The sequence below is a fragment of the Rhinolophus ferrumequinum genome, chromosome 14 (genome assembly GCF_004115265.2).
Source record: "Rhinolophus ferrumequinum isolate MPI-CBG mRhiFer1 chromosome 14, mRhiFer1_v1.p, whole genome shotgun sequence".
In the NCBI taxonomy this organism is placed as follows: Eukaryota; Metazoa; Chordata; class Mammalia; order Chiroptera; family Rhinolophidae; genus Rhinolophus; species Rhinolophus ferrumequinum.
This window is the reverse complement of record NC_046297.1, coordinates 54,293,134-54,303,357: the sequence shown is the minus strand read 5'-3', so window position 1 is coordinate 54,303,357 and position 10,224 is coordinate 54,293,134. Positions and strand designations below refer to the sequence as shown.

The 10,224-nt window shown below is 36.9% G+C and overlaps 1 pseudogene; it reads right to left on the bottom strand.

Moving 5' to 3' along the window:
• Window positions 1-9,203: 9,203 nt before the first annotated feature.
• Window positions 9,204-9,996, bottom strand: LOC117033731 (40S ribosomal protein S3a-like; annotated as a pseudogene).
• Between the last annotated feature and the right edge of the window lie 228 nt (window positions 9,997-10,224).

The window sequence follows — 10,224 nt, the reverse complement described above, 5'->3', positions numbered from 1 at the left end:
AAAAGTGAAGGGAGATATGGGGTAGGAAAATAAGAGTAAGGAAGGAAGTAAAAAGGAAGAAAAGAGAAGGGAAAAGGAAAGATGAGAGAAAGAAGAGGAAATAAATACTTTCCCTTCTTTTTAATGATTTTGAAGGGGGTCATTTTTGGTGCTATATGTATTTTGGAGGAGGGTGACAGGTTGGAGGTCAGTGAATGGCACCACCTGTGACTTCAGCTTATTCAAAAACCCAAGAGATGAGTTGGTTATTAATCAGACTATCCAGAGATGCAGATTCATTGCTGGCAGAGAGGAGACAAAGCCATTTGAGAAAGAAAGCATAGGGAATCCATGACCATTTTCAAGGAATGGAATCCTGAAAGTCTAACAGCTGAACTTTGGAGCTGAGGGCACTGCAAACCGTCTCATGTTTGCTTTACCCCTGCCAGCTTCTTGCATTCCTATTAACAGAACTGCCATAGCAGTTGTGGTGATTGTTATTCCACAGAAAAGGCTTCAGGTAAGAAGTGGATCATATTTAGAGTTCTGTGGTCAGTTTTCTGGTATTTTGCAATAAATTGTTAAGAGTGTAGGCGACAGCTTTGTATAATATATTAGCTCTGTATAATAGATACTTGGCTTGCTTGTGCCCTGCTATGTTCTTGGCACTCAGCACATAGTAGGTGTTCAGTAGATTGTTATTGAATTGTTGAATTGACCAGTGTCCCAGAAGCATGAGTATGGCACAGATGACCCCTAAACATTCAGTCTGCGTTCCCAGCATTTGCCTTTGTCACTGAAATGGACATCCTCATACATACTTCCGATGTGTCATTAGCTCTGAAACTATTGGACACTGCCAGACTCATTCAGCAGAGGGAGCCTTGGAGGTCTGCTCTGTTAATTAGGTCTCAGCAACACTGGGACCATTAATAAGGGAAGAAGAGCGTGTTTTCAAGTCACCAAAGACGGTGCTCCAAGTATCTTGTTAAAGGGTTAACTCGGTGAGTAGGTGATTTAGACATAGTGCTTCCTTTAAAGTTGGCTTTCTTATTTTCAGAACACTGAAAATATGCCGGTTATGCCTGCAAGAAGATTTTTATTTTCCAGATAAATTAACACATTCTTGCACTTAAAAATTGAAACAAACCTGGTGTGGCCAACAGAAACTATGAACTCCAATTGCTTTTTAATGTAGTTTTGCTGTCAGTCCATGTTTGTCAAACAGAGGTTGCAGCAAATAGAATTGTTCTTATTTTATTTCTTTAAGTTAAGGTATTTAAAATACATTTCCCGCTCACCAAGTGTGCACTTCTCGTACAATGATTGGCATTAGAAACAGATGATGGAGCACCAATTCCTCTTCTGCTCTCAGTCTGTCACGAGTGAGGCTATTATTATGTTAACTGTATATCTTAAGTGGAAATATTCTTGAGAGAAAAAATGTTTTTCTCTGCATATTCTCAACCAAGAATAATGTTGAAAGTTAATTGATATTAAAACCAGCTCTGGTTGGAAACTATGTAAAATTGACTGGTTTGGGTCTCTTTTCTATAATGTATGTGTGTGTGCATGTGAGTTTGTGTGTGTTGACACTCATTATATAACATATGTGCATATATATGTATATGTAATTATACATATATATGTAACATATGTATATATGTACATATATATGTACATTTTTTACATATGTATATATATGTAATTTAATATATATATGGGATTTTATTGGCTAAATTGCATCAGAGAAATGGTAAGAAAACTAGTCACAAATTCACAAAAGCTTTATATAAACAGCAATGAGTGAAGCATTATGACCCAGTGCCAGGAAACTTGGAATAGGGTAGTTAGCAAAAACCTTCTTATGATGCTAGTGATTGGATTATGAGATAATCTCCTGGGGGCAGAAATATAGACTAAATCACTAAAGACATTTACATTTAGAAACCAGATTATGGAAAACATCCATGGGTGTATTATTGGAATAGGTCTGTATTGATGTGGGCATGTATTAAATACCTTCTGGGTTATGTAGGTTAACATTAGTCTTTGTTTTATTTTCATATTCTGTTTTATTTTTCTTCACTTTTTCCCCTAAAATTCCTTGAAAATATTACCAGAGGCTAGTCTTTCAGTTTTGTGCTTATTGTGCAATTTTCTTTAAATGCATATACATAATTATTAATCGTGATTAAATGTGTACGATTAAATCAACAAGATTAAAATTTAATGAGAAAAAATTTCTAAGATCTTGTTTAATCATTTAGGTCTTGCTTAGGTATTCTTGGTATTTCTCACATCCTTTGTGGGACACAATGTTTGTGTGTGTGCACGTATGTGTTTTCAGTGGCACATAAGCTTACAGTTGAGACGAAAGTGGAAGCGATTCAAGGAAAATGAAGACAACAAACAGCAGGATAATAGTAAAGGGAAAGGAAAACACTCATTTTTCATACTGCAAAATAGTTATTCCAAAGACAGAGCTGCCCTGCACACAGGGGGCCGACAGTGTCTATAAGTGGATTAACACTGACTAGGGCGCCCTGTTTGGAACTGATGAGTATGTATCCCCATATAGATGGAAAGAATGAAGAGTTCACCCTCATGTTCCCTTAATGAGACTTCCTGTGCAAGAAATTGAGCCTACGTTGCTGGGGTAAAACCAGTATATTTTAGGCTGGAGTATATATGCACAAGAGGCTTTATTGGTATTTCATGGTAATCTAATGCAGGCACAGCATGCAATCTGTAATGCAGTGCTGCCCCACACGTTATTTTCATTAACTTACGAACGTTTAAACTAGACACAATTTAAATCTTTTAATGCAGGTCAGCATAAGGGAACAAACAGCCTTATTGCTTACAAGTAGTTTCATGGTGGGGGAAACTTTAATTGCCTCTCTGTCGGTGAATAATTAGTAGTTTTGCATATTATTTGAAAAGAAAAATTATGACCACAGTAACACAAATAATTACCTGTTAAAAGAGTTCTGTTCTTTTTGGTTTGACTATAATGGATTATTAAATGTTTTGGACTCTCAGATTTATTGGATAGGGGCCTTCAAGCAAACAAGTCTTAAAGATAGTATTGTAACTCTCTCTCTCTCTCTCTCTCTCTCTCTCTCTCTCTCTCTCTCTCTCTCTCGCTCTCTCTCTCTCTCTCTCTATATATATATATATATAACGTTGTAGTTGACATTCATTATTGTTCAGCTTCAGCTTCATGTGTACACTGCAGTGGTCAGGTATCTACACCATCCCTGAAGTGGTCTCCCTAACGAGACAAGTGTCCATCGGATACCCTACAAAATCTTTACAACATTATTGATTACATTCCCCAAATTGACTTTCTAATCCCTGTGGCAATCTTATGGTTACCCATCACGCTTTCTAATCTCCTCACCTTCCCCCTTATCCCCCCCCCCCCATCTAGCAGGAAGTGGAGTACAGCATTAGGAATAGAGACAGTGGAAATGTGTAATGGCCGTAAGCGATGTCAGAGGAGTAGTGGATGGGGGGAGGGGGTTGTCACCGTGTGAGGGCTATAAATGATAAATGTCTAACTATTACATTGTTTTGTGCACCTGAAACCAATTTAAAAAAAATGTAAAAAAAATGTAAAAAAAAAAAAATAGTATTGCTAGCTGAGATAGGATATCCTCTATTCTTTTTCTCATTTAGACTTTCCCAGTCCATATAAATAATCATAAGCCTGGGACCTGGGCTTCAGTTTGAATTTTTGCTTTTCACCACCCAGTAAGAAGACAATGTTCATGGGGTAAGTATATCATGTATTTCGCTTATCTATTTCATTTCGTTGAGCAAAGTATTTCCTTTGGATTATAACAAAAATTGCTTTTAAAAAATCTTTCATGACTATTTTAGCCATGTCTTTAAACAATAAACAAAATATTGCAAAGACTCGGGATTTAAGAAAAAGTTCATCTTATTTCCACAAAGCCAGTGAACAACATGAAGTCTCCTGAGTCCATTCATTTCATATTCTTTCATGTTCTTCTCAGGTAAACACTGATTCATTCTCTGACCTTGTCTAAAACATCTCATCAAACGAGAGATTATGGAATCCTTCAACCTAGGGATATCACCCCTCTCCCTGGGAAAATTTGGAAGTATTTGAGAATGTTTTTGATTATCACATGGCTAGGGATTCCTGCTGTCACTTTTTGGAAGCTGACCAGGGGGTGCTAAATATCCTGCAATACATGGGACAGTCCCACACAGTGAATGAAGACTGTTCTCATCCGATATACCAGTAGTGCTTTATAGAGAAACAACTTTATTCTTAATATGAGAGAAACCTCTGGTCTTTCCTTATCCTCAGCTAGGCCATGTGAGGAGTTCCTGTTTTGTGTTTCCATGATAGCTTTCCCATGTATTTATCACACTATTCCACATTTTTACAAAATTGTCACTCTGTGACTATCTCCCACAGATAATTTTGAGCCCTTACAGCATATGGATATTTCTTGGTCATTTTCTAGGTAGGAACTCAGTGCAAAGTTTTTGACTGGAATAAACTAGTGGGGCATCCAGGAAGCTTCTTAGACAATATAATTTCAATAAGACAAGAAATGTAAGCTGTATTAAAAACAGATATAGGATTTGAAATTTAATAAACTTTTATTATTTAGAGAAGAGTATTGTTATTTTTCCTGTGTTGAATCCTGACGCGTCATATTTTGATAAAATAAATGATTTGTTTTGAACTTACAGGAAAAGTTTACTTCAAGATATTGAAATGATGATACAATGGTAATCAACTAATCTTATTTCGCAGAACACAATCCAAAATCAGAGTTTTTAACTGATGTGTTTAAGATCACATGACTTCTTATTCACATAGCTACTTATGATCAGGTCAGAACTAAAATGTGGTAGTGTTAAAACCCACATGGATAGGGGCTGTGCCTACCAATATCTAACATGATGTCTGCTGTTTGGTGAAAACTTGACAATACTGGTTAAATGAATCATGCTTCCGGACTCCTAGTCCACAGGTCATTCAATTATACTTCATTGCCTCGCTGGGATGAAGTTGACAGATTATTTGAAAATAAAACAGATACACATTGGCCCATAAAAATAGTTTTCTTTGAGCCAGGATAAATGTCTTCTATTAATGAAAATCTTAGAGGATGATAAATCAAGCAGCTTCTTAATAGCAAATTCCAAAGAGTCAATTATATTATCAATGGAACTCTGTTACATGATTACCAAAATAATCAAACTACATAAAAGATAACGATATGGAACTTGTTTCTTGGTATTCACCTATATAGTGAATGGATCCATCAATGTATGTTGCATGAGCCATGCTAATAATATTCTAGCAGCAATCTAGTTCCTTGCTGTGATTTATATTCTAACGTACAATACAAGACTGTACATGATCACCTTTTCTCTACACATTTTCTCCCCAATAACAATGTAGAGTTGACAAAAACAGTGGCTGAAATCTTTAATAGCAAATGATGAAAAAGGGGTTACTTCTCTTTATCTGTGATTTATCAATGTACAAAAAGTGGTGATATGAATAAAAATATAGATGTGTTCACATCTTATTAAGCATATTTTCCTCCTCAAGCATAATGTTTAGAGTTGTCTTTCAACCATTCTCATTTATATTCTAATCTTTTTTACCTGCTGTGCTGTTCTTATTTTTTCCTCTCCCTTATGGCTCACAGCTCAATGGAGAGTAATTTGATGAGTGATATTGTGTACATAAAGCTCCATCAATTCTCTGGTATGAAATTCAGCTTTCTCTAGGTTTCTGTTGATCAAATTGTATGGGCAAAAAGGGACAGAATTAGGTGGATACTTCTGGCGCGATTGAGTAGGAAATCAAAATTCCTGTGATTGAAAGGAAATGGATAGAAATAATGATAAATAGTCAAATCAGGTTACTATTCACTCATGTATATATTTTATCCCTATGATTATTAACATAAAGATTGTTTGAAGTGAACATTAGTATTTCTGTTATCTGTTGATGTGTAGAGGGCCACCTCAAAACTTAGCTTAAAACAATTAATTACTCTCTGTCATATTTCTGTGTACTAACAAGGCTCATCTGGGCTCTCTTCAGTAGTCTGTCATGAGGTTGCTGTTACATGGTAGCCGAGGGGAGTTATTTGAAGGCTCAGTTGAGGTGGACATCTATGACATGCAGTGTTCACAGGGCTGTTGCCTCAGCTGGGCCAACTAAAACACTTGGAAGTTGCCTAGGTAGCATACCCTCTCTACATGGTCTGACAATTAAGTTTGCAAATTCATCCCAGGAAAACGTGCTACATACCTCATTGCTGAATATCACTATGGTCACCTTCGAAGTACTCCCCTTGGGAAGCTATGCACTGACACCAGTGCTTGGTCCACCCTTCAAAGCAATTTTGGAACTCTTTTTCTGGAATGATCATCAGAGCTGTCGTCGTATTACCTTGATGTCCTGAATGTCATCATAATGTCTTCCTTTCAGTATCTCCTTTACCTTCAGTTAAAAAAAGTTGTTGTGGGCCAGATCAGGTGAGTAGGGAGGGTGTTCCAATACCCTCCTGTTTACTGGCTAAAAACTTCCTCACAGACAGTGCCATGTGAGCTGGTGCATTGTCATGATGCAAAAGATATGCAGTGTTGGCGAAAAGTTTAGGTCATCTAACTTTTTCACGCAGCCTTTTTAGCACTTCCAAATAGTAAACTTGGTTAACTGTTTGTCCAGGTGGTACAAATTCATAGTGAATTTGTATCAAATTCTGATATCAAAAAAGGTTAGCAACAGTGTTGCTACAGTTCGTGAACTTAATTGTTAGGCCTCATATATCACCTCTTCACATGGCTGGTTTGGTTTCCTCACAAAATGGCAGTCTCAAGAGAGTTGGACTATAGATATGGTGGCTGATTTCCCCCTTAGAGTGTTTAAAGAAATCAAATCAGAAGCTGCAAGGTTACTTGTGACCCATCTTTGGAAATCAAACAATGCCTTCTGTGTGTTTTATTTTTCACACGAGGTTCAGCTAAATTCGCTTTGGGAGGGGACTACAAAAGGCCATAAATAGCAAGGGATGTGATTCATTGGGTAAACTTCTTTAAGAGACTCGCTATCTGAATTTGTTTAGGTAATCTGCTTTTGCTGTTTTAATCACTTTCAGGGCCCTCCTTGCAGAGTATTGGTTTACTATAGATCGTTTACTATAGATCGGATTAGTTTACTATAATACTGTATAAGTGGAAAAAGACATGAAATTGAAAAATTTTTTATTAATGAGTTATTTTTCCTTTTTGTGTATTTCATGTAAAGTCTTATTTCAACATTGCTTCACATTTTCTTTTCTGAGGTACTGTGTTCAGGTTGTATTTTTTCTCTGTTAGCAATTTTGTTACATAAGTGTGTCAGCTATTGATTTCTAGTGGCAATACATTGACAATCAGCACATTTTCTGTCAAAAGAAAATTATACAACCTGCAAATATGAAAACAAAGATACATGTGAGTTTGAAAGCTGCATGGAGTGCTGCTGCTTACCATGTCTTATTCTCATTTATTGATTTTTTGAGCATTTATTAGATATCTGTAATGTTCTGGAAAATCTGAATGCCCACCTACATACAACATGGTTTCTGCTGTGAAATTATTGCTATTGTAAGGTATTGTTCTATATCAGTGGTTCTCAAATGGGTACAACAGAATCACTGGAAGGGTTGTTAAAAACACAGATAGCTGGGCCTCATCCCAAAAGTTTCAGATTCATTCTGTTCGGGAAAGGGCTGGAAGACTTGCATGTCAGACATATTCCCAGGAAACGGTGCTGCTGGGCTGGGGACCATACTTTGAGAACTACTTTGCTAGACAATATTCTCATCATGTCTGCTTCTCATCTGATGCAGGACTAGAACAAGGTCAGGCAAATTGTGCCAATTTGAAACAAACAAACAAACACCCCTCCCCTCCACCCCCCGCCCCCGACCCCTCCTCTGTTTGCCTCCAAACAAGGCCTATGGACTGAAGACAATCGTGGGATCAGTTCTTCCACAAGTAGACCCAGACTGAGCCCAGGGAATTGACACTTTTACTGAATCTAAGTAAAGAATGACTGAAAAAGTCAACTGGTCAAACTCAATTTTCAATATTGGAAAACCCATCAACTGTTTCATCATAATTGGTTTACATAGACAAGGCCTTAGAGACAACCTAATTTCCAGCAAGGCAATAATATAATGGAAAGTCCATGGAATTTCAAATCTAAAACCAGGAACAGAGTTTTGACTTTACCACTTACTGGCTTATGTTATCTTGGGAGTGTTTCCTTCCTGGCTGAGGATATTTTTTCCTTTACCTATAAAATAAGAAACAGTGAGGTTCACATTATAAAAGTGTCATAAAAAATCAACAGATAGGGTATAGGAAAACTTTTTATAAGTTATTATGCAGATCTTCTAGATATTTTAGGTCATTATTAACTAGTAATTGAGTAAGTGGTGCCTTGTTTTCCTGCTAATTGGAATCCACAAACCTGTTGGTCTTTACTCCCCCTAGTTATTCAGACAACCTCAGATGATTAATTGATTCATCTTTTGACATATCTTTTTATCTCTCCTGTCCTTTCCTTTTTAAAATAATTACATCATTGTCTTGAACTTCATCGTTTCAAGTCTGGTTAAATGCAATTTTCTGCCGGAGGCCAATATCCCCCTAAAACACAGCCCTTTTGCAGCCCCACTTACACACCCAAATAAGCATGTTATTTATACTATAAATGCTCCTCTGAGGAAGAAAAGGCACAATGAGAAGAAAGATAATGAGTCATTATTTACTAAATATTTACAATGTTCCAGTCTTTGTGGTAATAAACTATCCATGCATTATCTTTTTTTAACATTTGCCACAACAGTGAGATAGATTCTGTTATTTTTCTGATTTTCTGATTTTCTGATTGAGGAAGCTGAAGGATAAACAATTTTCCAAGATCAAGCAGTAAGTAGGAAGGGCTGGAACTTGACTGCAAATGCAGGTCTATCCAAGTCCAGAGGCCTTACTTGTAAGCACCCTGCTGTTGATCCTAATTCTTCTCTAGCTTCAGAGACCCTAAATAATAAACAGAACCTGAAACAAAACAATCCCAGCTCTGGAAGGATCCTTCCAATTTTATAGTTCCTTTTTTTTTAAAAACATCACGAACAGGTTTTGTCACCATGAAAATCTGAATTTTAAGCAGATTCTTGGACTGGGGACTCATATGCATCAACTCTCTCAACTTTAGCACCTGTCTCATCCCCAGTAACTTTTCCAGAGCTTCTACCTTCACCATGAAGCTCCATGAGTTTTCCCAATTCAAACTTGGGCTTCTTCAGCATTTTGACTTTTCTAACAAAGACATCATGAAGCAGGTACATAGATTGGAAGACTTTTCTATGTCTTTTCCAATGCTCTCTGGAATGAATTTATTGACCACCTCTTCCGAGTCATTTGTCTGCACCTCTTGGGTCATGATTTCCATCATCTTCTTCCGAATTTGGCGGACCTGTTGAGGCTGAGCATAAGAGGTCTTCCCAATATGATTGTTGTGTTTTTTAGTAAAACAAACAGAATAGACAAAGCAAATAACCATTGGTAGTCTTGACCTCAACATAAGCTTCAATCATCGTCTGCCATTTTTTTGACCACGGAGCACATTTTGTCATGGATAAGATCCATACCGTGGAAATTAGTCAAGTAGTTTTGGCCCTGAACATCCTGAGTAATTAACTTGAATTTTCTAAATGTAACTTTATCATTCTGCAGGTCAGCTAGGCTCACATCAAAAACATGACCCTTGAAACCATTGGATGCGATTTTGGTTTCTTGAGTTCTTGTGACTAGTGTTTTTCCAATATTTCTTATATTGAACATTGTGGGTGCTTCCACATCATACCAATCTTTCTTAGCAAAGGGGTCCACCACTTTCTTCTTGGTTCCCTTCTTGTCACCTTTCGTAAGACGCTTGTTCTTGCCGACTGCCATGGTGCTGCTCAGAGAGCCAAAAGGGGCCAAGTATAGTTCCTACTATCTCTACTCGGTCTGGGCTTGTTTCTTTATTGTCCCTTTACTATCGTTCATTCACATATTCTTGCATTATTTTATTCACTCAACAAACATATCTTGGGAGCCAATGGGGATGATGATAGTGAAAATAATAATAATAATGATAATAATAATAATAATAATAGTAACTCTTCATCTTTATTGAAT